The sequence below is a fragment of the Corvus cornix genome, chromosome 6 (assembly GCF_000738735.6).
Source record: "Corvus cornix cornix isolate S_Up_H32 chromosome 6, ASM73873v5, whole genome shotgun sequence".
NCBI classification, from domain to species: domain Eukaryota; kingdom Metazoa; phylum Chordata; class Aves; order Passeriformes; family Corvidae; genus Corvus; species Corvus cornix.
The window spans coordinates 35,987,101-36,012,548 of NC_046336.1; the positions used below are offsets into that span (position 1 = coordinate 35,987,101).

A 25,448-nucleotide genomic window follows, 5' to 3' on the forward strand; every position below is an offset into this window, starting at 1 on the left:
AATGTGTGCAGAATGTTCGAGAAGAGAATTGGGGAACTGACTGCTCACCTGTGTGTGCTTTGGTGCATGTCCAGAGAGTGCTTGTTCCATCTCTTAAACTGCTTTCTTGATGCTTTTACTCCTTTTGTGTGATTCTACTGCACTTTCTTGTGGCTTTTAAGTTCTACACAGTGCTGCACATAATAGGTGCTTTTAGCCAAGCTTCCCAATTTTGTAAAACTTGGCTTGAAATTGTTCAGCAAAGGATCCAGGGAGAAGTGTCGAGAGCAAGAGATCTTGGTTGTTGGGCGGGTGTAGCTATAAAAAGATCTGATGAATAATGCACTGCGCTGGCAGGAGTGTCAGAGGCTTGTCGTGGTTCTGGGAGTGCCATGAGTTGTGCAAATCGTAGTAGATACTATTGCCTGGGCACTGCTCTGTGCCTGTATCAGCAGATGTGGACAAAAAATTAAAATACTGTGGCATTGCTGAATGCACAGTAGAGAATTTAGTGTGATGTGTTCTAAAATGAAAGCATTTAATATTCTGCTCCTGTGGAAGAAAAGTATCTGCAGCTGTTTAAAACAAAAATATTTATTGCAAAATGCTGTAGGAACCAAAATGTTTTTATAGTGTCATTGAGGCAGGCAAAGACCTCCAGTATCATCAAGTCCAAGCTGTGCCCGATGCCCACCTTGTCCCCAGCCCAGAGCACTGAGTGCCACCTCCAGCCCTTCCTTGGACACCTCCAGGCATGGGCACTCCAAAGCTCCCTGGGCAGCCCCTGCCAAGGCCTGAGCACCCTTTCCATGCAGAAATTCCTGCTGCTGTCCAAGCTGAGCCTCCCCTGGCCCAGCCTGAGGCCGTTTCCCCTTGTCCTGTCCCTGTTCCCTGGCAGCAGAGCCCGACCCCCCCGGCTGCCCCCTCCTGTCAGGGACTTGTGCAGAGCCACAAGGTCCCCCCTGAGCCTCCTTTGCTCCAGGCTCAGCCCCTTTCCCAGCTCCCTCAGCCGCTCCTGGGGCTCCAGCCCCTTCCCAGCTCCGTTCCCTGCCCTGGACACGCTCCAGCCCCTCCAGGGCTCTCTGGCCAGGAGGGCCCAGAACTGGACACAGCCCTGAGGTCCCTCAGCAGGGCAAGCACAGGGGACGGGCTCTGCCCTGGGCCTGTGGCCACACCAGTGCTGATACAGAAGTATCAAAAGAGGTACCTGTAAAGAAGTCTTTTGTAGCCAACAGATTGCCCACAAACTTACTATTTGTATAAAAAAAATCAGTGGAGGAGATTTGTGATATCCCGAGAGGCTTTGATTAGAGTGAGTACATGCAATAGTAAATGGCAGCCCAAAAGCCCTGAGTTGTGGTGTGGGGTGCTGAGGAACAGGTAACAGTGTGCTGGGAGCGAATGCTCTGTTAAAGGTCTCTTGTGACACTTAACTGGGTAGCAGTGGAGACTTCAATGTATTTAGTCCCTCTGCAGGGTTTTGCAGCACATCAATGACTTCATCTCCTGCTTGCAGAGCTGTAGGTAAGAAACCCGTTGACAGCCTGGAGTGAAAAAGGTACAGAAACATCTTAGCTTCAGATACTGCCTCCAAGGCTTCCCATCCAGGTCAGCAGCTGCTTGCATCACCTCCAGCCTGTGGGTTTGATTGCTTTTGGCTCCTCATGTGCCATGTGAGGAACACAGAAGTGTGGAATAGGTGCTGTAATGCCCAGTTGTGATCTCAGTTGGGTTTTCTGTGCTATTTCATCTCTGCTGCTTTGAAATACGAGTTCACTGGAAGAATCCTCCTGGGGGCAAATCTAGATGTGATCTGGTACTCTTGAGAGCCAAGAAGAAGGTCTCTTTTTCTGTGTGTGTAAGGGGGTGAAATGTAATTAGCAGGATCTTGGGTACATGAATTGTTTTGGAATAAATTTGTTGTGCTGGAAAATGCAGGTCAGTTGAGGTACTAAGCCTGCCTGAAATGGAGATCTAAAACTGCTGGAGTTTGAGAGGAAAAAGGGAGGTGACTTGTTTTTCATTGTGTTGCCCTAGAAATCGTGGGGTTTAGCAAATTTTATTTTTGATCGTGTATTGTTTTTCTTTAATGTTTTCCACTATATGCTGCCAGCAAGAACAGCTGAGGCTCTAAAGAGCTGTTTAAAAGAAAAAGTGGGAACTGGGGGATTCTACCATGAAATTAGGAAGAAATGAGCATTACTTCTAAAAAAGCTTGAGCCCTCTTAAAAAGGCATCACTGAATTATTCAACTGGTGAACCAAGCAAAAAGCTGCCTTCTGGCCATGGCCTTCTTGTGGTGTCAGTAACCTGACAAAAACCCTATGGTCCTGTTTGTCTCTCCTCAAACCATTCCACACAGGGCTGTGGGGGGAGTGTTGCAGCTCTGTGCCATAAACGCTCCTAAGCTGGGCTTTGTGCATTGTATTCTTGGCTCTGTGTGGCTTGAGGAAACCTCTCAAGGAGTCTGTGCTCACTGAAGTCGTGCTGCTGGAACTCTGCCTGCTCTGTTTTGGCTGTTTTCTCCTGGATGCTGGCGCAGGAAATACTTGGTTGTTCAATGTGTAGTTAATAAAGAAGAGGTGGTTGGTGAAAAGCAGATGCCTCAGTGGGACTGCTCCAGCATTTTGCTCATCTTTCCTTTCCCCTAAATAGCCTTTCCAGCTCTTTCAGCAGGGCTGTGGTGCCCCTTCTGTGCTCGCCGTGCAGAGGGAAGTGATGCTGACACCGCTGCGCTTGCCCTTCAGGGTATGAGGTGGTGTGAGGGAGCAGAGGTCAAGCTATTTATTTCATGTGTTAGAGCTGTGAAATGCTGGCACTGACCAATGTCCAGCTCATGAAAACATCCTGCAGTAATCCCCTGTCTCCCCTGAGGACATGGAGCAGCAAGCGCGGAGCAGCAGCTGCAGCTCTGTGCGTCACTGGCTCAGGAGCCCTTCAGAGGGGTCTTGTCCCCCTGCCCCTGGAAAAAATCATCTGCTTTCTCTTCCTACAGCCAGGATTTATAATTCCCTGTGGATTTATTAGTGGGCAAGGATTTCTTCTAGGCAGCAGTACACAGAACTGGACGTAGTGAAACCCAAGCTGCTATCAGTCCTGCTAACAGTGGGATTGATGAGCTCTGCTTTCCAAAACTTGGGCTGTCATTCTCTTTCCATAATGACTTGCATTGTAAGTTGTTTTTGCATGTTGTTAATTATAAATGTTGACAGTAATGATGATAAAAATCATGATTAGCTGGGACTCTGATGTGCAAAGCAGGTGTGGCTGAGTTGGGAGAGTTGTTTCTGTAGTGGGTCTGTAGCAGGTGGGATATTTTCTGAAGTGACCCGGGTTCGAATCTCCCTTCACAGGAGCATGTAGGCTTTTTGCATTATTTATTGAGGAAAATGCGTAATCTGGCCTGTTTTTCTATTTCTGTCTTAAAGCAACAAGACCTCCATGGCAGAGGTAACCTTCCAGAGCTCCAAATGCAAAAGGATGCAAAATGGCTGTTTCCAAATCTGGTTTTTCTATGTTTTGTTGCATGTAGTTTATCTCTCCAAACAAATCAGAGACAGAAATATTTCTGTCTCTTAAAACATGGGTTTCCTTCTTCAGTGGCTGTAGGGGAAATGGTTAAAGTGTGGCACAGCTCTCCTCCTTAAGGACCTACCGAGTGAGGATGGCACCAAGTGCTGCCTTGGAGTGCAGTGGCTCTCACAATCCATCCTGGTTATGGTGAGAGGAGATGGAAGGGCTTGCTTCTTTATAAGCTGCTTAGATCAGAGACAAAGCTGATGGGCTAGGTGCCACCTTTATGCTTTGCCTTATGCTGCTACTCCTCAGTGTTATTTGCTCCTGGCACTTATTGTATAGAATTTTTAAAATTCTCTTTAAAAGGCAGTGTCTGGAGAAATACCTTCCAACTTGGAAGGAGGGGATACAAACAGCTCCATATGAACCCTTGGGAGAGGTGACTGTATTAGGAGATACAATTATGTTAAAAGAAAAATCGTTATTAGACTGGACAGGCAGCTGCCCAGCATCAAAATTTGGCTTGTGATATCTTTGACCTTATAGGAGCATGTCTTGGACTGTGGCTGGCTTTTCCATGCTAGTAATGAGCTTCAGGAGGGATGGGTGAGTCACCCTGGAAAGTGGGAATGCCCTCCAGTGGGACCGTTCTCAACGGTCCTAGATAGTTTTCATCTTGCCTTTCCGTGTTCAGCTGAACCCCAGGGAGGCAAGGAATATCACATGGAGAGGACTTGGATGGCTTTCTGAGCTCTAATGAAAAGAAAACTAAAATTACAGGTTTGCTGATGCTGCCTCAATACAAGGCCATTAGAGGGAGCAGGGAAAGAGCGTTTGCTTACACAGTGGTGGATCAGGAGCAAGCTGTAGTATCCAGGGTGTTTTCCAGTTCCCTGTCATGTAGACACACTGTGTGTGTGTGAAGGTGTGGATCCTTATTTTCCATGGCTGATGGGAAGAAGGGGGAGAGTACAGCACAGGGGAATAACCTTTGCTCTTCCCACTGCTGTTTCCTGTCCCAAACATAAAAGATTGTGTATGTGCTAGATATCACAGGTATTACTAAATCAGGCAAACAAGTTCACCAGAGATTATTGTTAACCTGCTCTTGCCATCTTGGGTTGAGCCTGAAGGCAGGGAGTGCCTGGAGCTGTTGAAAATGCAGTCAGACACTCTTCAAATTCATCAGCAAGTTTGTCATAATTTATTGCCACAAACTAATTCCCACTGTCCTTTCAGAGACCTTTTGTACATAACTGGTGGGGAAAAAAATAGCCAGATTCTTGCTGGCAGGTTTAGCTGCATAATTAGACACTACCTCCCCCAAAATAATATTCAAATAAGCTGAGCAATCTAAAACCCTTTGGCTTTGGGGCACAGTCATGCAGTGTGTGGGTGTTCTTGTTTTCTGTGTATTTTAATGAGAAAATGATTGAGAAGGTGTTTATCAGGGCTGAAGGGCATCTCTGCCAAAGTCAGGACCATCACCTTGGGGTTTCCAGAGGTCACTTGACACTGAAAAGTTTTCCTCTTGGTCAGACAGCCTCATTTAAAAGCCTTACAAAGGAGGAAGGAAATGGGGTGCTGGGACTGCACTGAGCTGCTGCTGTTTTGGGTATAACTGCCCAATTTGTGGGAATTGGGGTAGCGAGGATCTAGTAAATGACACAAGAATCACTTTTCTGCTGTCTCTGTTGAATACCTTCTTTGTGGTAATAGGAGAAGTGAAAAGCGTTGCTTTACTTTTTCCCCTGCAAGCTAACATTCCTGTACCAGCTGGAAAATGATGCCATAAAATCAGGATCTTTGTAGGAGAACTGGAGATTGTGGCTGCATTGTAGCCAGCGTAATGAGATGATAGCATATGTTGTGAAGCTGCCCTACATAAATGTATGAAGAGAGAGCTTTATTTTCTGGAAGTCATCCCTTGGGATATGTGAATGCACAGTGTTAGTCAAATACCCTGCTAAAATTGTCTACAAGCCCACACCAGGATAATTCAGTGTGTGTTCCTGTACTTCCCTCTCTACACGACTTGTTTCATAAATGTCTCAAACCCCATTGTTTGGGCTCTGCTGTGTGTTGTGTGTGCCTGTCTTGAGGTACATGATCCCAAGAGTAATAGGTCCTGGGAGTAGCTCCAAGAGGATGCCAGTGCAGCAGTGGGAAGGATAAAGGTGATATGGTGTGGACAAGAGCAAATCTTAAAGTTCAGCTCATTCCACCCTGGCCTTGGATGCTTCCAGGGATCCAGGGGCAGCCACAGCTTCTCTGGGCACCCTGTGCCAGGGCCTCTCCACCCTCACAATATGGAATTTCTTCCCAATATCCGATCTAACCCTGCCCTCTGGCAGTTTGAAGCCTTCCCCCCTTGTCCTGTCACTCCATGCCCTTGTCCCAAGTCCCTCTCCAGCTCTTTTGTAGCCCCTTTAGGCCCTGGAAAGAGCTCTATGGTCTCCTTGCAGCCTTGTTTTCTTCAGGTTAATAACTTCTGCTCTCTCAGGCTGAGGCTGAGATCTTTTAGCTGCTGACAGCAGCTGGCATTAATTTGTGTGAAGTGCCTCTGGATGGACTTGCACACATGTTGGGAGGTTAAATTGAAAAGCTTCCTGCAAAAGGGACGTGGATATAGACAGGCTCCCTAATGATGGATATAAAAAATGTTCAATCAAGCTTTATAGTGGTGTTGTCTGAGTTAACTGAGCTCACAGCTTCATTAACAAGGACATCTCATGGCCTGGAATGCTCTGCCATGTGGAGATTTGGAAATAGAAATCTCTTGTAAGTATTTCCAAAGAAATCCATGCTTTTGTGCTTCCCCTGTAGCCATGTTGCAGAATGCTGTGTTCTTTTTCACAGCTATTGATTGAAATATTTTGGTTTCTTTGCTACTCCATTTAAAGCCATAGTAAAAAGATGCTGGAAATAACTCTTTAAAAAAGCAGCTTGTTCCTTGGTTTTTTTTCTGCACTGCCTACCCAAGAAAATGTCACATCAGAGCTGTAGCAGGCTTGGGCTTGAGTGAAAGAGTAGTGGCAGCTCCAGGCTGTAGTTAGTCACTGTCTGAGGAGATATGAAAAGGTCTTTAATCCTCAGAGATGTGCTGTGGTCATCTTGTTCCTGTTGTCCTGCTTACCTGACCTTTGACCAGATACCTCTCTAGGAATTATTTTAAAGACAGAATAATTCTGGTCTTGTTTTTTGGAACAGACTTTTGAATTTTGTTGGCATTAAAAACCTGTCGTGGCTGAAAAAGCTGCACTTGCACAGGAAGGTGATGTAACCCCTCCTGCTCTTCATTGCTCACAACAAGCAGGTGACACTTTAAATACACTCAGGTGAACAAAGCCCTGAAGGTGGATTTGAGTATAATGCAAACAAATACCTGCATTCCCTCTTCCCCTGCCCATAAAAGTGTTCATGTTGTGTTTTTGATGCTTTTCTGGAGAAGGTAGAATGACCTCTGATTCATGAAGTGACTCAGGAAACTTTAATTACTTTAATATCTGAAGCTTCAGCTGGTTTTGCTGGAGATAAGCCCTGGCTGTCATGGCAGTAGGACTTTCCCTATTTAGGGATGACCAGAGTCTCAAACACCATGACAAGCAATTGGTGAAATTCCTTGGGACTTGCTCATCACAGCCTTCATTGTCATGTTGCTGTGGAAAAGATGTCTACCTCCACATTTTATAATGGGGAAAAAAAAAAAAACCCCAAAACTTTAATATTAGAAGTGGTGCTTTCATGCACCTTCTGGCCAGCTTTAAGGAACTGAGGTTAATTCAGAGTGAGAGAAATTCTGAGGCTTCTCTTTGGCTGAAATAGAGGTACCCTGATGGGATAATAAAGAACTTCCAGTTTCTGGTACAGCAAACAAGGAAGTTGTGTGATGTAGAAATAGTCATAGGAGATGGGAACAGAGAGGAGATGTGTGTCTTGCCTGCTTCTCAAAGCATGGAGTTGAGCAGAAACCTGCAAGATCTCTAATAAATAGGTTGATTGGGGTGGTTTTTTTAGCCCTTTGTTGTGATTGAAATCTTTCTCTGGTGGCTTTATCAGTTCAGCTGTGCTCTGCAAAGGAAAATGCTTTTTTTCCACTTCTGCTGGAGAGCGCTGATCTCATCCCACTGGGATGAGAAGGAGCAGCACAGCCTTGAGGTATGTTACCTACTGCATGAGGGCTCCTGCTCAGGTAGGGAAGGTGTCCTGGGATCTCTTTTTCTCCATCCTGCCTGCATGTCATTCCTGAAAATCTGGAACTTGAGGATAAAACCAAGTTCAGAACTGTGGCCCGTGTAATTGTTAACAGAGACAATTCCAGCAGGGGTGGTGTGGACTGCAAGTAATGAATGTGGGTTTTTCCTTCTTCCTGAGACTGGATGGGAAATCCAGTGTTTTGTGCCAGGCAGACTGTTGGAAATGCCTCTGAGGGTGGAAGAATGAGCTCTGTGAGGTTCATAAGCAGTGTTGTGCTGCAGGGACTGTGGCTGTGCGTTTGCTAAGCTGGTGGGGTTCAGGGTGTTCAGTACCAACGCAGATTTTCTAAATCAGTATCAAAAGTAAAAGTTGAAAATGCAGGTGATTCTCTAAATGAATTTCTGCCTTGGAGGCAATCCTGAAAAAAATGAGGAAGACAGCATTTTAGGAGATGTCACAAGAGGCTGTAGCTTGCGTTTCCCTTTTTCACACAACTGGAAAGTGGAGCAATGTGTCCTGAGGCTCAGGAATCTCCTGCTTTTGCTACCCCATTTCTACCACACAAGAGAGGGGCTGTGTTTTCATTTGTAGGCAGCCAGGTAGGACTGAATTGAGAGTTTCAATAAAACCTTTTGATTGCTGGTTGCTCTGAGCTTGCAAATCAGTTTATTTCTGCCTGCTCTTCCAAGCCCTGCCACCTCCGTCAGCCGACAGCACAGCTTGCTGCTGTCCAAGTGGGAGTGGAATTGTGAGCACACGGCAGGCAGTGGGTCTCTCCACGCTCTCTACATGCTCTAAAGCTTGGTGGTGAATGTGCCAGAGCACTGAGAACAACTGGTAAGCAAAGCTGGGGAGATTCCCATGTACATATCTGGTGTTGCTCAGGGAGATTTTTAATGTATAATGTCACTCGGGAAGGTTTGCTGCCTGCCACAACCTTCAGAGTCAAATCCATGCTCTTTCCCCTCTCCTTTCGTGCTGTTAATGTCCCTCTGGCACAGATGAAGAGCACTGTTGGAAACGTGCTCCCCCAGCCTGGGAGCTGCTGACTTCAGGGAAATCATATAGCAGAGCCTTGGGGACAAGTGAGGGCAGGAGTGTGCTTACTTTTCCTCTGATTTAGAGACAGAAATGATCTTGTCGTGGAGCATATGCATTTTTCTTACTCATTGGTGCTGTGAACATGAATTTTTCACACTAAAGGGACACACTACTTCTTGGGAAGAATGATTAGAAGTCTTCTTTCCTGCCTCCCAAGCAATTTTTTGTGCATGTGGTGTCCAAACTGTGGCCGACGTTTACCCATTTATCAGTTTTACTCATTTATCAGTGTCCTGCCGTTCTCCCTGGGTGTTCACAAAATGAAGCGTGTAACAGGATATTGGATAAATACGGTGAGCAAAATATGCCTGTGTCTAATAAACAACCAGGTTTAAATTGGGAAATGCACTTTTGTGTTTTGGCTGCAGCTGAAGGCTGATTGTCCAGATGAGTTTATTGAAATAACTCCTAGTCCAAATGTTGCACCTTCATTTAAACCTGCTTTCACCCTCCCCTTCCTGTAGCCCTGGGCTGTGGCTGCAACAGGCATGAGAAGTTGCATTCTCAGTTTCCTTCCCTGCAACCGCTCGGGTTCCTCATCGAGAGGCGCTGAGCTCCGTAGTTTGAGCATGAAGATGGAGATGTCTGCAATAAAAGCTTCAGCCCTAAAATTTCAGGATGTAATTTAGGTACCAGGTGGTGGAGCTGCCAGCTGGGGCAGGATGGCAAGTTCCTCTGAGCTTCAGAAGTGGAGCAAAATACTGATGTGAAGAATGTTCATGTGCTTCAAAAAATTTACAGGAACAAGTGGTGTGCAGGCGTGGGAAATCTTGACTTCCCGGTTTTGTGTTTGTGAAAATGCTGTTCTGTAAACATAAACCCGTACCCACTGTGTAGGTCTGGCATCTGCGCTTAGTTGAAGCAAGTACCTAGCTCAAATAAGTATGAAGCATTAATATAGAATGAATTCCTTGCAGAGTACGGTGTGTTGCTACACACGAAGCCAGCAGTTGATGCAATCCCGTGGAGTCGTGTTGCCATGCTCTGCCTGGAGCTGATCATGCTGTCTGGGGCACGGCTCTTTCCCTGCCCGGGGCATTCCAGCGCACGTCTCAGGCACTCCTTCGTGTCTGGAACAGCATCTGTAGGAATAGTGAGGCTTGTTTAAGCCTCCTGTTGGAAAAATGGGCTTCTGAGGAGAGCGTGAATGTTCAAAAGAGAAAAATTTCTGAGAGCCTTCTGTTTAGTATAAAGATTGTGGTGTCTAAGTTTTATTTTTCTAGTTAAAATCCCTGTTTGTGTTTCGGGACTAAAGCCACTCTGCCTACCCATCCCAATTTCTGAATGTAGTTAGAAACACTCTAATTTCTTAACCTTGGCTATTTTAGTCTTTTCAAGGACAAGGCATCTGTTGGAACAGGAAAAAAAAAACCAAAACCGTGTTGGGTCTTTAATGTAGTGTCTGTAATTAGTTCCAGTGCTTAGCCACTACAGTGGATAGATGATGTTCTATTGACAGGTACTCCAGACTAAAAAGAGTAAATTCTTATCACAATGATTTCATTCTGCAGCAATAGCTACAGTAGAAGGATTTGGCTGCAACAGAAGGAGCTGAATGATTTCTGCTGGAGTAACTCCGTGTTAGTGCAACTCTGGGTTCGTGCACTTAAGGAAATACATCTCCTTCACAGGGGATTTGTTTAGCAAGGTGAGTGCAAAGGATCTTGAAGGGTTAATAATTTCAGGCGAATTTTTCGAAGTCCATGTATGCCATATAAATATGGAAATCGCTTCCGTGTGAAGAATTTCTGCATCTTTTTGGGTGGGTAAGTTGTTGCAGTCCCGAATCGCCCGACTGCTTTGTCAACACTCTTTCCTATTTGCTCAGTTCCGGCTATTCTGTGGATTTTCTTGCTTTTGCTCTTAGAGCAATGTAATTCTTTCTGGGAGCGAATTTCCAAACAGAAAATTGATGAGTTAGGAATGTAAAGAGCTATTAATATATCTGCTGGTATGGCATGCCGTGGTCTGCTGAGAACTGGGGGAGTCGATGACAAAAATTCTCCGCTCTGTTCTCGTCCGCCTGTCCCTCCCTGCAGTCGTGGCTGCAAATGCAGCGCAGGGATGAGGCTCTGATTTCAGAGCATCAGGGGAAGCCCCAAGAGCAGGCGGGGAAAATGAGACTGCGGAGCCGCGTCCCGGTGCTTGGCAGCGGTGATTCCCCGCAGCGGCGGCCGCTGGGGAGAGCGGGGCGAGGGCTGGAGGTGCGGCTTGACTTCATTCCAAAGCCGCCTTTTGTTCCTGTTCTGTGGAAATCTGCGCAGCCAAGGCACCTCGGTGCCAGGGCAGCTGGCATTCCTTGTCCATCGCTCTTCCCGCTTAGCAGAGGGGACGGACATCATGCCGCGAGGGATCTCCCGGTTCCTGGCTCCGTATCCGGCGGCTCCCGCTGCTGACGCTCCGCTAATAACCTTCAGGCTCCTGCGGCAAGGTTGTCGCCGTGCCAGCGCAAAGCCGGCACTTAATTCCCCGTGTCGGGTTCTGGGGGATGCCCTCGGTCTCGAAAGCAACCCGCTTTTAAAATAATGTAAAAAGAGAACGCTACGCTTTCTTTTCCGAGCACGCCGGAGTAGCAGAATTTGTAGTGGAGAGCCTGCTGCTAACAAGTAGCTTTCCTTTCTTACAAGAGGGATTTGCATATGGGATAAGGAGGCTGGAGCAGATGGTGTCAGCATTGATCAGTGAGTTCAGAAACAATTCCATTGGAGTTCTTGTCCCGGAGCGTTAACTGTTAATTTGTGGAGCAGAGAGCGAGACGGGAGGTGTTTAATCATAAGGACTTGCTTCCCTGTGCCGTGCACATCAACTGGAAATCCCTTCGTTGGTATTCGTAGCAGCCGTCAAGCATTCTTCAGTTCGAGTCGGAATGACTGGGCTGGTTAAAGCCATTGTTAGGTGTAGGGATTTCCCCAAACACCATTTTTGGCATTATCTCTCCTTTGAAATTGACTCAAACGTTTTGACCTGTAGGCAGTGCAAGAGAAGAAAAGGTCACTGTTAATTAGATTATGGCCCATCTGTGTGTTAACATGGCTCTCTCTGTTGGCTGTGCATTATTGATGGTGTGTAGCAGAGATTAAATTATTTTTCTGTAACCCGCTGCTCAGCTGGAGTTCAAGCCTGTTCTCTGCAGATGAAATATGATTGTGTGTGATATAAGGCTGCCTGAAACACAAATCTGAGTGTTGAAGAGGTTGCAGGAATGAACCAGTATCACCTGCAGATAGTGAATTACAGCATCAGCACTGAGCAATTACTTTGGAAATGTCAGAATTAGTGTGAGACTGTTTTCAAACTAACTTGCACAGAATATACTGGGATTTCAGTTAAGTTTCTCTGTTTCTCAGTTTTTGGGTGTTTTGAATACCAGCCCAGGTCTTGGTGACTCTGCCAAGCCCTGCTGTGTTCACACTCGGCTCTGGAGGGTTCCCAGAGGCTCTGTGGGGTTTTGCACTGGCTCTGGTACTGGACTTGTAGGGAAAAGCTGTTGGCCAGAGCTTTGTGTTTATTTGCAGTGGTGTTTCCAGGTTGAAGTTTGTCAAAATTTCTCATCTTGTTTGGCTCAGCATGTGAGCTGAGAGAGGAAATGAGGCAGAAGAAACATGTCCTTGGCTTGTCCTGCAAGCCTCGTAGAGGCACCCTGAAAGTGTTCTTCATTTATTTTGAGCTCAGTGAGAATTTGAGGCCTTTGAAACACCATTCCTCCAGAAATCTGGCATCTAAAAGCAGCTGGGGGCACCTGTCATGTTCTGTTCCCAAAGTAAAACCTCCCTGTGGAAGCTGAACAGCATTGAAGGGCTCATTGGCTGACATTAGGGGGGAATGTACGGGGCACAACGATGGCTGTGCCAGACTGGTGCTGCTTTGGTGTGTGGGGGTGGTACAGATGGTTTCAGCTCTGGTGGCTCATGCAGCACCAGATCTCTGCACTGGATTTCAAAGGATGCCACTCATTGCAGTTACTTTGAGGTGTGCATCAATTCAAGGTGTGTGTCCTACTGGGAAAGTGTGGTCTTGGAGCTGACGTGAAAAGCAGGGAAATTCCTTGACTCTCTTGTGAAACACAGGTGCTTTGCATTTCCTGCCCCTTGAACAGTAGGGAGTTGGACTGGAGGAGGAAGGGAATGGTGTGGCATTAATTTTGGGTACTTTTAACCCAAAATTGGAGGGCGAAGCAAGCTCAAGGTGGTGCTTCTCTGCTGCTGTGGTGCTTAAAAGAGATTTAATTTTTACTTCCTTATTTGCAGTGTTGAGAAGCCTTCTCCTGCCTAAGGGAGGGTTTAAATTAGACACTCACAGAAAATGTGTGCAAGTTTGAGGAAAGATGAATTTGGCTGACAACTTGGGTTTATTGCAAGTGATACTGGGGTTCATGAGGAAAAGAATAAGCTTTTTTAGAGTACTGATGTATTGCCTGGTCTCTAGGGTGAGTTTAACCCCTTCACTACCCCAAATTAATAGTGGACCTTTTACTGAATTGAGTGTTTATAGTTTATTGGTCTTCTCTAAGCAGTGAGAAGACAGCTCTGACCTAGCCTTGTGGCAATTTCCACACGGAAGTTAGAAGTTGCCACTTTTTTATGGAAGTAAAGTTAGAAGATTCACATGAGGAACTCTCCCTTCATGGAGAAGAGAATACTCCTAAACCCTTAATGAAGTATTTGAAGGCTTGATTTTTCTTAGCTGTATTAAATTGTAGTTTAAAGGCTTCAAGCACCAGTTCTGGTGATGCTTATGTGGCTCTCACAAGGGAGCAAGGATGGATGCAAGGAGTGATCTGCCAGCAGGTGGTATGGTGCTCAATTAGGGTAAGTTTCACCAGTGCTAGCCTTAATTTCTGTTTAGAAAGAAGCTGTCAACCCCAGACGTGAGCAGGGATGATGGGGTATTTCTCATCTTCCAGATGCAAGCAGGAAAACCAGCGGCTATGTGGCAGCACATTGCATTGATTCCCTTATCTATCTGATAACAGCCTGCAGAAAAAAAATGGGGATGAGCTTGAGTAAAGCAGAGGACATCAGAGTACCACCATGGGCAGGAGTTGGGGGGCAGCCCCCGTCACCAGCAGTGCAGTCTGGGGTCTCCTTAATTAAGACAGTAAATTAAGGGATATTTTTATAGCTACAGCACTTGTGATTTGTAATCTGCTTTTGTTAGCATCCTCTGCTCCAGAGAAACTTCCTCCCTAAAGCTTCCTTGGAGGGAGAATGCTGTGCAGACACTTCAGGTGTGAGATGGATGGTGCCTGCTGGCAGCCTCTGGGGAATATGCTGGCAGCAGAGAGTCAGGGATACAGCAGTGCCAGAGCTTGGGCCTGTTCAAAGGGCAGTCCCAAGAGGGGAGGCGAGGTGTTGATCCCTTGGATTTCCTATTGGCTGTAATGTTGGGCAAGATTCTGTGTCAAACGTGCCTATCTCACAGAGCTCCAAGGTGTCTTGGAAATTAGTGGGAAGGGTGAAGGGCTGTGTGTTGTTTGAAAATTGAGCAGGTAAGGCTCAAAATGATGCTGACATGTCAGGTGTGGTAGTAAAGGTGCCAAAGGAGAAGCAGTCCCCCAAGGCAGAGCTTGGTGGTGCTGCAGTCTGAGGTTTTGGACTGTAACATTTGGAAAGTGCATAAAGCGTTGCCACACGAGGCCAGTGCTGCTGGTGTAAGTGCTGCCCACAGCAGCATTTCCAAAGCATTGTGGTTCCTCCAAACGATGGAGGAGTTGCTGATTTCTTAACCTGGGAGCAGTATGGGCTAATAGCAGGGCTTGGGATGGAGGCAGCTTCATGTGGGAGTCTAGATCTGATCCTGATGCCTTGCTGTTCCCTTTGGCAAACAGTGTTCCTGTAAAATAAACCTGGTGAGAGTTGCCTTGGCTCAGGAAATGCTTCCCTGCAGCAGTTCATGTACAGTGCTTTGAGCCTTTGGGAGAGACCAAGCCAGTCTTGTCCTTCTCGTTGTCCTGCAGTGTAGCAGCTGGATTAATTTTCCACAATGGAAGACTCCTGTGCTTTTAAAAAACAAAACCAAACCCCAAGAAATTTCAGCTTGTTTGTAGATGGGATCTGAACACTTGTGCCTTCAGGTGGAATTGGAGAATTTCTGTATCTCTCAGGCTGTTTTGTGCTGGGATGAAAAAAACACAGTTCAGTCTCTAGAATTGCTATTAAATAACTGATTTTTACGAAAGAAAGCCCAAAGTCTTGCTTGTTAACAGCTCGTGTATCTCCACTCACTGATGTTCAGACCCACTGACCGCTGTAACTGTAGAGAGGCTTTTAAAGGGGCATCTCTTGACAGGATCCAGAACTCTTTTAAGTCAGTTCAGTGCCAAGCTGGGAGGATTTGGGTTGCTTGAGTGGCCTTAGCCATGGGTCAGCATGGGCTGGGCGAGCAGGGCTGCTGAGCTGGCACAGGCTCCTTGTGCTCCCCTGGAGCCCACAGCACTGGTGGAAATTCCCTTGAGCATCTTGGATGAGATCTCCCCAGGGCCTGGCTTTGTCCATGCCCAAAAATAAAACCAGGGACGGGCATTCATTTTATTTTTTTAATCACAAGGCAGGTAAAGCCAAATGGAAAATATTGACTGTCAAAATCCAGAGTCAGGTTTTGAATATTTTGTGATAAGGATGCCTGAAGACCTGTTTTTTTGGTGCATGTTACCTTTACCTGACCTATTTCTTAATGGAAAATAAACATAAATAGTTTTTGCTTCTTCTTCACTTCTGTGGAAGTCAGACATCAGATCTCCAGTATTTCACAGAATATTCTGATTTGATAGGCACCCACAAAGATCATCATTCCAGATTTTTTCTGGAAGCTTCTAAAGTACCTGGTTGTGGGGTTTCTTGCCCACATATACTGAATTTTTATGTCTAATTATTATTATGGTTAGCAGCAGCTTTACATTTCTTAACCTAAATGTACTGAATAATGTGTTTGGAGTATTGATCTATCAAGTACCCTTAAGGTAGCTGCATTTGACGTGGAGATTTATATTTCAGCTTCAATTGGAATAAGTCATAAAAATGTCTTCTTTACAATTCTCTTTGGTTTAAATAAATCAGAAAGTATGTTAAATACAGAGCAATTGACATGCTGTGTGTTTTCAGAGATAAACTGGGAGTTAGGATTATGGGAGCTGGATAGATGTACCTAAGTGCAGGGAAACCCCATTGCTGGATATAAGTGGCATTTCAGGAAAATAAAGCAGAAATGGTGAATGTATTTAAAGCTGAGTATTCTTAAGGAGTTTTCCTGCCTGGTGGCTTGACTTTACTGAAGCTCAATATTCTTGAAATGGCCTGGGTTTGAAGTCATACTTCCCAAAACTGAGTTTTGTTGCACCATTGCTAAACCCAGCCAGGAAGAACAGGGAAGGAGGTTTTGCCAGGCTTGATTAAATTCAGCAACATTTACTTTTTCCTTAGTTAAGAGTGGATGGAACTTTCCACTCCTGAGCGTTTAAAGTCTGAGAACCCCCCCTTGACCCAAGCATCAGTTGCTGCTCCTGAACTCTTACACTGAAGCTTTAACCCCTTTCCCTTCTATGCTTTTCACACTGAAATATGTTTTCCTTTTTATCACGGTCATGCCTTTGAAGGTACCGGAGTTCATGTGGATTGGAGTTTTTTTCTTTTTCCAGATATGTCCCAAGTATTGGGGCTGGGGGGAAAAGATGGGATGAAGAAGTCATAATGTGAAAGGTACTTTTTGTTAGAGCCCAGATCAGCTTTGGTGAACGTATTCCCCTCCTTTTCCCAACTGCAGGCTGAGGGTTGCTGTGACGTTCCTCACAGGTACAGGGCTTTCAGAGAAAATCCCCAAAGCCCTGATTGCATCTGGGCAGTGCCCAGAGGCACTGGCAGGGCTCACCTGCTGATCCCTGCACCAGGTTCTGCCTTTCTTTGCACAAGGTTTGCTCTTTCCCCTCCAGGTGCTGAGAAGTTCCTCCCTTCGAGTTCAAATGGCAATTAAGAGTATTTTTTTTTTTTCTAGAATTTCAAGTTGCTTAGGGAATTCTGTGCCCAATCACACTGTGAAACAAATTGCATGGAAGTAACACGGATTACAACTGGTTTAAGTGATTCACCTTGGCATTACCAGGTGGCAGTTCTGTTGTGGTGCACATTGCGCTCCCTGGAGCGGCTGGATAGCTCAGTGATGAGGTGAAGTGAGTGGGCAAATGCAGGTTAAATGGTCTGTGATATGTGTGTCCTAAGCTCTGATTTTATTCAACAGCTAAAATAGGGTGGGGAGGAGGAGGAGGATGCTTTCTTAAAGCAGTACCTAAAATCCTACCTCCACAAGTAGAATTGTTGAGGTTTTTCTCAACAGATGTCTGAAGCTACACCTGAAAAAATTGGCACAGTAATTTGAGCTGGGTTTCTGTGAGCCCAAATGCTCATCCCTCACCTTCTCAAACTTTTGCCTTGGAAAGGCCATATGTTCTTGTAGAAACCCTCCCCTTGTGTCCTTGGGTAGAATGTAGGCTGGCAGGGGGATTCCAAATGCTCAACAGAAAAATTGCTCTGAAATATTTATCCAGTAATTGCACAGAACAGCTTTTGCTCTCCAATTTAATCAAGTATTTTATCACCACTTCAGGCTGCAGGTAATAACTGAACGGAGTATTTTGAATCTTGCCCCTCTTGCATTATTCATGGTCAGTTGTCTCTGTTCTCAGCTTGCCAGATGAATTGCTTGTGTTTTCAGTAGTTAGGCTTGATTTATTCTTTTTTCAGCCTGTGTAATGCTTAAACAATTCCCAGGCAGATTTGGAAAGATAACTTCACGAAGTTTAGGATCGCATTGATCTCACACGCACTGATGAATCAAACTGACACCATCCATTTGAGGGCAGAGCTCACCAAGAGAAACTCATAATTGAAGATTGTAAGTTGTTTCTTCCACAAAGCTTTTTTTTTTTTTTCTTTACTGGCAATATTAAAAAACCATTCCTTTTAATCTTGCCCTGATGACTCATCTACAGTGTGATACTACAAGGCTATTGAATACCAGAAGTTATAGACTCTGCTTTTTGGCAGTAGAACTGTGAAATATTGGGGGGGTTTGACTGAAGTAACAGTGTCCTGGCAGTGTATCCTTGCACAGTGGGGGAATAGGGTGGCTAAGGGGGATATGAGGAGTTTGGGGGAATAAAGCAAAAGCTGGTAGCAGTGGGAATTCACCCTTAGTATAAAAGGGAAGTTTATTCTGTAGGGGTCACAACAGAAATAAAAATGATGATTTGGAGCTGGATAGTGTGTTTTGACCTGTGTGCTTCCCACTTTGAGCTGGACAATCTATTTGTGCTTGATGTCTGTGTCAAATCCTTCCTAAGGAGGAATGAAGTTTATTGACTGGAGGAGGAGTGCTGCCTGTGTGGAGGTACATGGATAAATCACTCACTGTGTACCTGAATTACCTCTTTTGGTTCTTTCCTACATGAAATCTTTCATTTGAAAGAACTGAATGAGTACTTTAAGTGCTGTTGCAAACAGAGGGTTGTAGTGAATATAGCAGCAACCACTTGAGAAAGGACACAGCCAGTTTGCATCGTTAGTTCCTTTAAACAGAAAAGAAACAGTTTTCGATTCAGAAATCAGTCTTGAGCTGCTGCTCATGCAGGAGGATGAAGAGCTGGGTGTGTTGCCTGTGTTGGGGAGCTGTTCTGCAGGGTTTTTTCTGTTATTCCTCTCTTTTTGGCAAGTCCTTGCAAATAGTTTTGTGATTAATCGAGCTGTTGCTGTACATCACAGAGCAGTGATCTCATGGATAAACTTGCTTAGAAAGCCCTTTCTCATCTATTGTAGCAAATTTAGCCAGGCATTTGAAACACTTCATTTTTTTATTGTTTCTCTGCCAGAAATATTTGAACTGCATTAGAGATCTTTGTATGAGCCAGTGATAACTTTTCTTATGAACTGTAGGCCAAGAAGCTGCTGAAGGTTGTACAGTTCAGTAAAATGTTTTTCCTGGCCTTGCTGCTGTAAGGAAATGGCTGTGGAAGTTTCCCTAGGTTGTGATAAAAGCAAGGAGTGATTGAATGGCAGGGAGCAGTGATACCTGGAGAGGGTGGATATTAGGGAAGCCTGTCAGGAGCACCACACAGTGCTCAGTATGGGGCTTTGGCAAGCCCCTGTGGGATACACTGGGCTGGTAATGACACAGTACAGTCCAGGTGACTGGAAACTTGGCACAGTGGAAGCAGGCATTGGTTTCCTTCCCTTGGTAAATTTGACTTGCAGTTGTAAAATGTTAAAATACAGTTGGTATTTGGGAAGAGGGAAAGCTTAACGTGAATAAAATAACTGGGAAAGGGAGGTTTTCCCTTGCTGAGCCACGTGCAAATGTGCCAGTGGAAGAGGAATGCTGAAGTGGCTTACTTGAGATCCATTGCCTGCTCCCAAAGGATGGGTTCTGGGTTCCATTGCTGCAAGCTTCCAGGCACATGTGCTCTGGGTAAGGGTGTGGGGCTGACACCTGCACTTTTTGTAACCCATTAAAAAACCCTGAAACGTGAGGTATGCTAAGGGTCAAGTGAATATCTTCAGGGCCATACAGAAACAGGTTTTGAGTCTTTACCTGGCATTTAGTAACTGAAAATTCCATTTGGAGTTCGGTTTTCATCCTTGTCTCTTACACTCACTTTCTGCTACTGAGTCTGGTGGTGTGGATCTGCTTCTGAGTTTGCTGAGAACCTGTGAATTTGCTCCTGAGAACTGCAGCTGAGCCACCGTCTCTTCTTTCTCTCCCAGGAATGCAGTTTGTTTCTGCTATGCAGCTCTTAAATATGTTATTCTTTAAGCTGCTGACCAGCAGAGGCATGCTCCACTCAAATTTTAAGCCCAAACTGGTAGTCTTTGACGAAACTTTTCACTTTAACCCTTTAATTCTTTCCCAGTCCTGCCGTTATAACGATTTAACTTCTTTATTTCTCCCTGGAAAGATGATGATGGAAGAGTGTTGGTGTGCTTCTGTCAGTGGGGTATGTGCTGCATGTGGTGCCATGAACTGTGCTGTGATGATGCTGAGATCAGGAGTGTGGTGGGGGGAGCTGGTCAGCAGGGCAAGGGCAGCCTCTGCTGTCCATGAGACATTCCCAGATGGCTGGTGACAGCTGAGGAAACAGCTGCAAATGTAACCTAAGAGGTTGCCTGATCTGTGGCATAGCCCAAGCATGCATCCATTGTATTTTAGGATTGCTCTGAAGAAATAGTCTTAATAAATCCAGATGACTATGCTCTGTCAGTCAGTTCAAGACAGGCTTGCTCACTACATTTTGAAGGTGATTTTCACTGGCTTTAGGGCCTACTAAGGAGCTGACCCTCTTCCACTGTGCTGCCTGTGCCCAGCAGACACATGTGGATGCTTTGACAGTGCTTGTCACTGTTTTATTTGGGGCAAAAATGGGTTGCTGCTCTGAAAGTTTAGTTACCCACACTTGATGCTGATCACTGGTGTGCCTGTTGTCCATGTTGGCAGTACTGCTCCAGCTGTAGACACCTGTGTGTCAGGTGTGCATGCCCCATGGATTATGAAAGTTGGTTTAATTCCTACTGCAGCCTTTGTTGGTTGTTTCCAAGCTGTATTTAAAAAAAAGGAGAAAAAGAAAAAATTTTGGAAAACCACAGTCTGAAATACGTGTGATCTGTTTGAATAAAATCTCCCTCATCCTGTATGTGTGTGTGTGACTTCTACCAGTTGCTTGCTCCATACAGTGAACTGGAGGGGGAGAGAAAATAGGAAGTACAAATGCACTGGTCCAGAAAAACAGAGTGAAATAGTCCCCTTGGTCACTGGGCTTGTTGTTTTGGTGTATTGACATTTATAAAGCTTTGAGGTTACTTGAAGCCCCTATTTTTTCTTTCATAATAAAAAAAAATCATAAATTCATTCATGTTTTAGCGGCATGAATATTCATGGCCTTTGCTAGTAGTGCCATCGGTAGCTCCTGAATTTGCTTTCCATCTTGCTGCTGTTGATAGCCAGTAAGCTGCTGCCAGCTGATGGCTTCAGAAATGTTGTTGAAACTACACAAATCATCCATGCTGTCAGCAGCAGCTCTGGAATCAGCCGGCTGACTATGTGTGCCTTCTCCTGCTGGTAGAGCTTGTCCCCTGGCTGTGGTGGTCCCTTCTCAGATGGCCCCGGTGACTTCATGGAGATGATCTCACTGTGTGCCCCCTGTGAGGCACTGGGGACTTTTCTTGGCACTTTAAGGCAAAACAGCTGCTGCAACGAGCAGCAAAGCACTGACAGTCTGTGCTGTAGTTTGAGATTAAGTCAGTAAAGGAGACCTTTAAAAGCTCATCTGGAATTCTGCTCTGTTCCCCAGCTGTGCCAGGTTGGCTGCTTCTCCACGGCCCGGGACTGTAAACTTGGCTACTGTGGCGAAAAGCAGGAGAAATGGATTCCCAGGATTGATTTGCAAGAGACCTTGGAAAGGTTTTTTTCTTGCAGTGTGGTAAAATAGTATAACGCATTTGTTGTGTTAATACTTGAGGTATTTCTGTCATGTGAGATCCCTTTTAAGGCATCTGGAACACCTCTTCTTGGTCTCAGACTCCTCTTGTTCCCAGGTGCTGTAGCACATGGAGAGGAGAAGCAAAGGTGCCAGTCACCCAAATGGCTCTTGTGAGATGTACTTGCTGTGAAGAGCAAACACTGACAACCGGTTGAAAGCCTCCACTATTATCTCAGCCTTTTCCTGCTGTTCCCAAGGACCAGACAAAGGCAGCTCATCACTTGTCTCCTTGAGTGAACTGATGTTTCCAGCTCTTTACATAGTCCAATGTTAACAAGAAACTTCAGCTCAGGAACAGCACTGTTTTCAGGTGTGTTTCAGCCATGGGCTGGACTGCAGAAGGCCTGTGGTTGTGGCTATAAAATCTGGACTGTGTAACTGCCTTTCATCCTCACACCAAAGCACAAGAACTTGGTGGTTCAGTGATGGGGTGTGGAGGGAATGTGCTGCTGAAGCAGCTGCTGAGCATAGGTAGTTGGCAAAGTCAGCAGCTGTGGCTGCTGCCACAGGAAGCTTTGGTGTCCCAGGCTTGCAAAATGGTTCCTCCATGCAAATTTGTGTGTGTTGGACAGAAGGTTTTCCTAGAAGGAGAAGACAGCTGCTTGAACTTGGAAGTTTGTGACTCACTGATGCCCTAACAATCAGTTTAGGCACACTGACTTGCTAAATGATGTCTTACTGTTTGCTTAAGTGCTTATTTTGGGATCCTTGAAGGAATCACAAGGTGGAATAGGTGGGAAAACACTCCCTTCATAGAATTTAGCCCTCTGTCATGTGGTTTTTGAAAAGCTCCTTGTTCTGCCTAACTTTAGTGTTCCTTTGAAGTAGTCTGCTCCAAATGAACGTGAGTGAGGCACAGGAGCCTTTTTCAGGCAGCAGCACATGGCTGAACCTGCTGTATTTTCTCCTGGAACAGTAAACGTGGAAAGCAGCAGTTCCAAGTTGGAGCTGATAGGCTCCAATGCCCCTTGCTAGAATGTGCCGTAGGCAGTCTCAGATCCTGGTGGTGTAAAAATGGAGCAGGAAGGGTCTTGCACAATTGGTGTTCAAGTACAGAAAACTGATTGTCTGCTTGGTTGGTACAGCTCCTGTGCTGCTCAGGTTCCTTGGGGGTGGTTCAGGATCAAGCTGGCCTGTCATGCTTCACAGGTGACCTTGGATGTGGGATGCCAGGCAGGTGGGACTGCAGTTCCAGCTGCTTCTCTTGCCCCTGTTGTTCATGATAAAGTGAATATGGTGGTCCAAGCAGTGCCTGTTAAATCTTAGCACTGGCAGGGGTTGTTTCTCTGGAGTCTCCCCTTGTCTTCCCCACTGAGGCTGAGCGTGTCTCTGTCAGAGGGAGAAGGTACCACATGTCAGCTAATGATTTGCTTAATAGCGTGGTTAAGCACCAGCGCAATCAAACCAGTGACAGAGTTAAAATTATCTCCTAATTAGACTGAGAATCAAAGAAATCCTGGCTTATAGGAAGAGGAAGGAAGCAGGGGAGGAGTTTGCATTTAAATGCAATTCTAGGAAGGTTTGGGGCACCAAAAGAAGTTCGTCTCACCCCATTAAGGTGAGCCTGGCGCTTGTGTGAGTTACTTCTAGCCAGATCAGAATGAGTATTTTTAAGCCTCTTGCTGGGCTGTAAATAGCGTGGGGAAAGCTTACTGAAATCTGTTTGGGGCTGTGCAGGCTTTATTTCTGTTTTTCTTCGTAAATTCCATTTATACAAGGTCTACAGGTCCTTATTTTTCTTACCCAGCCACCACCTACACTAAGATGTGTAGGTTCGAAGTGTTGGTTCTGTGCAGGGCTGTTAAAGGGGGAGTAGGGGGCAGTTTTACAGCCTCTCTCTGTAAACCTCCTGGTACCCAGGAGGGAACAAGTTGAGCCTCTACAAAACTGCAGGGGTCTGTGGCTTGGTAGCCTTGAGGTGGCTGCAAAGGAAATGTCCCCAGGGGCTTCTGCAGCCAGTGCCAACTCCCTGGAAAAGAGCTGCCATGACTCCCATACAGGTGGATCAGCACCACAGCGTGAGATGGAATTGGCTTTGCACACTCATGGTGTTCAGGCAGCAGGGCCAAGGGTGTTCTGATTTCCTGCTGGGATTTCTGCAGGGTGAGGGTTTTAAACCTCAGAGGAGCTGCCTCTGTCCAGGGAAATTAGGGATCCAGCACTTGGGTAAGAGGAGTGACTTTTACGGGATGCTTTCCTAGAACTTGGGGTTTTTTTGAGAAACCAGGTATTTAATCGTCTTTAGGCAGGATTTCTGTCTGGAAGATGCAGAATTCCAAAAAAGGAGTTACATATCAATTAATAATAAACGTGCATGAGAAAGCTGCCTCTCCCAGACGTCATTCCCTGAACTGCCACATGCTTTCCTGCAAACTTGCCAACATGTTTCTCACCAGCCCCCAAAACCAAAGGAGCGGTGGTTGCTCAGTGGTCTGGGACATGATGCTTCTGAATTTTTCAGTGTTCTGGAGGGTGGAGGTTTTGGTAATCCAGAGAGTCATGGTGTCAAATTCATGTCCCCTCTCTACAGAAGGTGAGAAGAACAGCAGTTATTGCTGATCAGACTTATTACGGTGTCTGTTGGTCTGTCAGACTTGCTGCTGTGTTGTTAAAAGTACTGTACATATTAATAACAAAAAAGCCAAGGACCATGCAGACTGTGTTCCAGACTGTAAAACTGTTAATGTGTCTCTGTTAATGTTAGGAAGTTGAAATACTGTGGTTTTTGAAGTATGTGGTGGCCCAGCCCCTTGGTGTAAGTAGGGGCTTGTGACAGCTTGGTGATGACCTTGTTCAGAAAGGCTGGAACAGGCCAAGGTTTCCCCTTGCCCCTCTTTCCAAATACAGCGTAACTTTATAAATACCTTGTTAGCATTTGCATGCTGAGAACCTCTCAATGCCAGAAAAAACCTCTGGTGAACTTAAATTAATTCTGTTCCTCTTGCCCGGAGGCATATCAGAATGAATCTTTCTGGATTCCTAATGTGGAAAAGAAATTTATCCCCAGAGGAGAAGGGTGTGCCAGTCACCCACCATCCAAGCGTGATTCCCAGGCCGTACTCAAACTCCTGCAGTTATAACTTTGCCTGATATTTTTTTTTTTTTTCCCCCGATTTATGGTGATATTCTTGAATTACAGGAACACAGTGTAGAGATGAGATTTTGTCTTTTTAAACTGGCTTTGGAACACTGAAGTACGCTGTGCCTGCTGTGTGAAATAAAATTTGGGGAGGGGGTTGTTTGCTCTGTAACCTCCTCATTGGTGATGGTACGAGGTCATTGCAAATGTCACTGCAGAAACAGTGCTTGTTTGTAGGCAATCCGTGTCTGGATGCCCTCTGGCTGAGGGGGATTTGCTGGGTTCTTATATTTCTGAGTAAATACGATTGCAGCTGGTGCAGTGTCCTGCAGTGTTGTAGCAAGGCTGTGACCTGTGTTCCTCCTGTTTCCCTGCTCTATGCTCATTTAGCTACTGCTTTCCCAGCTGTGCTTTGTGCGTGTTTTTAGTTTCCATTGTTGACTGTTTCCCCTCAGAAATGAGTGATTTTGATGTTTAGTCTGAACTTGATGTAAGTGTTCCTGGTTTGCATGTCTGCAACAGTGGTCTGCTTTTCCACTGAGGATTTTTTTGCCTCCAGAGCTCTTTATGGATTCTCCTTGTATTTGTCTGGACAGCCACTTACACTGCTCCCAGCCAGCTATTTTAGTGCTTCCCTTAATGCTTTCTCAAGGGCTAATGCGTTTTCACTGCTCTGCTGGGAAAGCACGCAAGGTTGGGCTGTCCGGGTCAGTTCCAGAGCGCCATCAGGGCTCCTGCTCCCCAAAAGGATAAGCTGTTTGCTTGGAAGTGCCTGGACCTCATACCTAAGCTCATCACCTTGCTGCTTTGTCTGATTTTAGCAATAAGCTTTGTCTGCACTAAAAAACAAAACAAACAAACAAAAAAAAAAAAAACCACCAAAAAAAACGCAACCAACCCGTGGAAAGAGGGATCTGCCTTTGTCTCGTGAGAGCGTTTGTGGATGTGCAAGCTTTTAGCAGAGCCTGTTGGAAAGAGTTGTGACAAGCAGCTGCAGCAGCTAGTTGTGGTTCACTTACAAGTTGTTTGCATCCAGTACCACCCATCAGCAAAGTAGTG

At 45.6% G+C, this 25,448-nt stretch overlaps 1 protein-coding gene across 1 annotated transcript in view; it reads left to right on the forward strand.

Moving 5' to 3' along the window:
• MCU (mitochondrial calcium uniporter) overlaps positions 1 to 25,448 on the forward strand; it is a 77,042-nt gene that overhangs the window by 27,942 nt on the left and 23,652 nt on the right. The gene's annotated exons all lie outside the window — the stretch shown is intronic.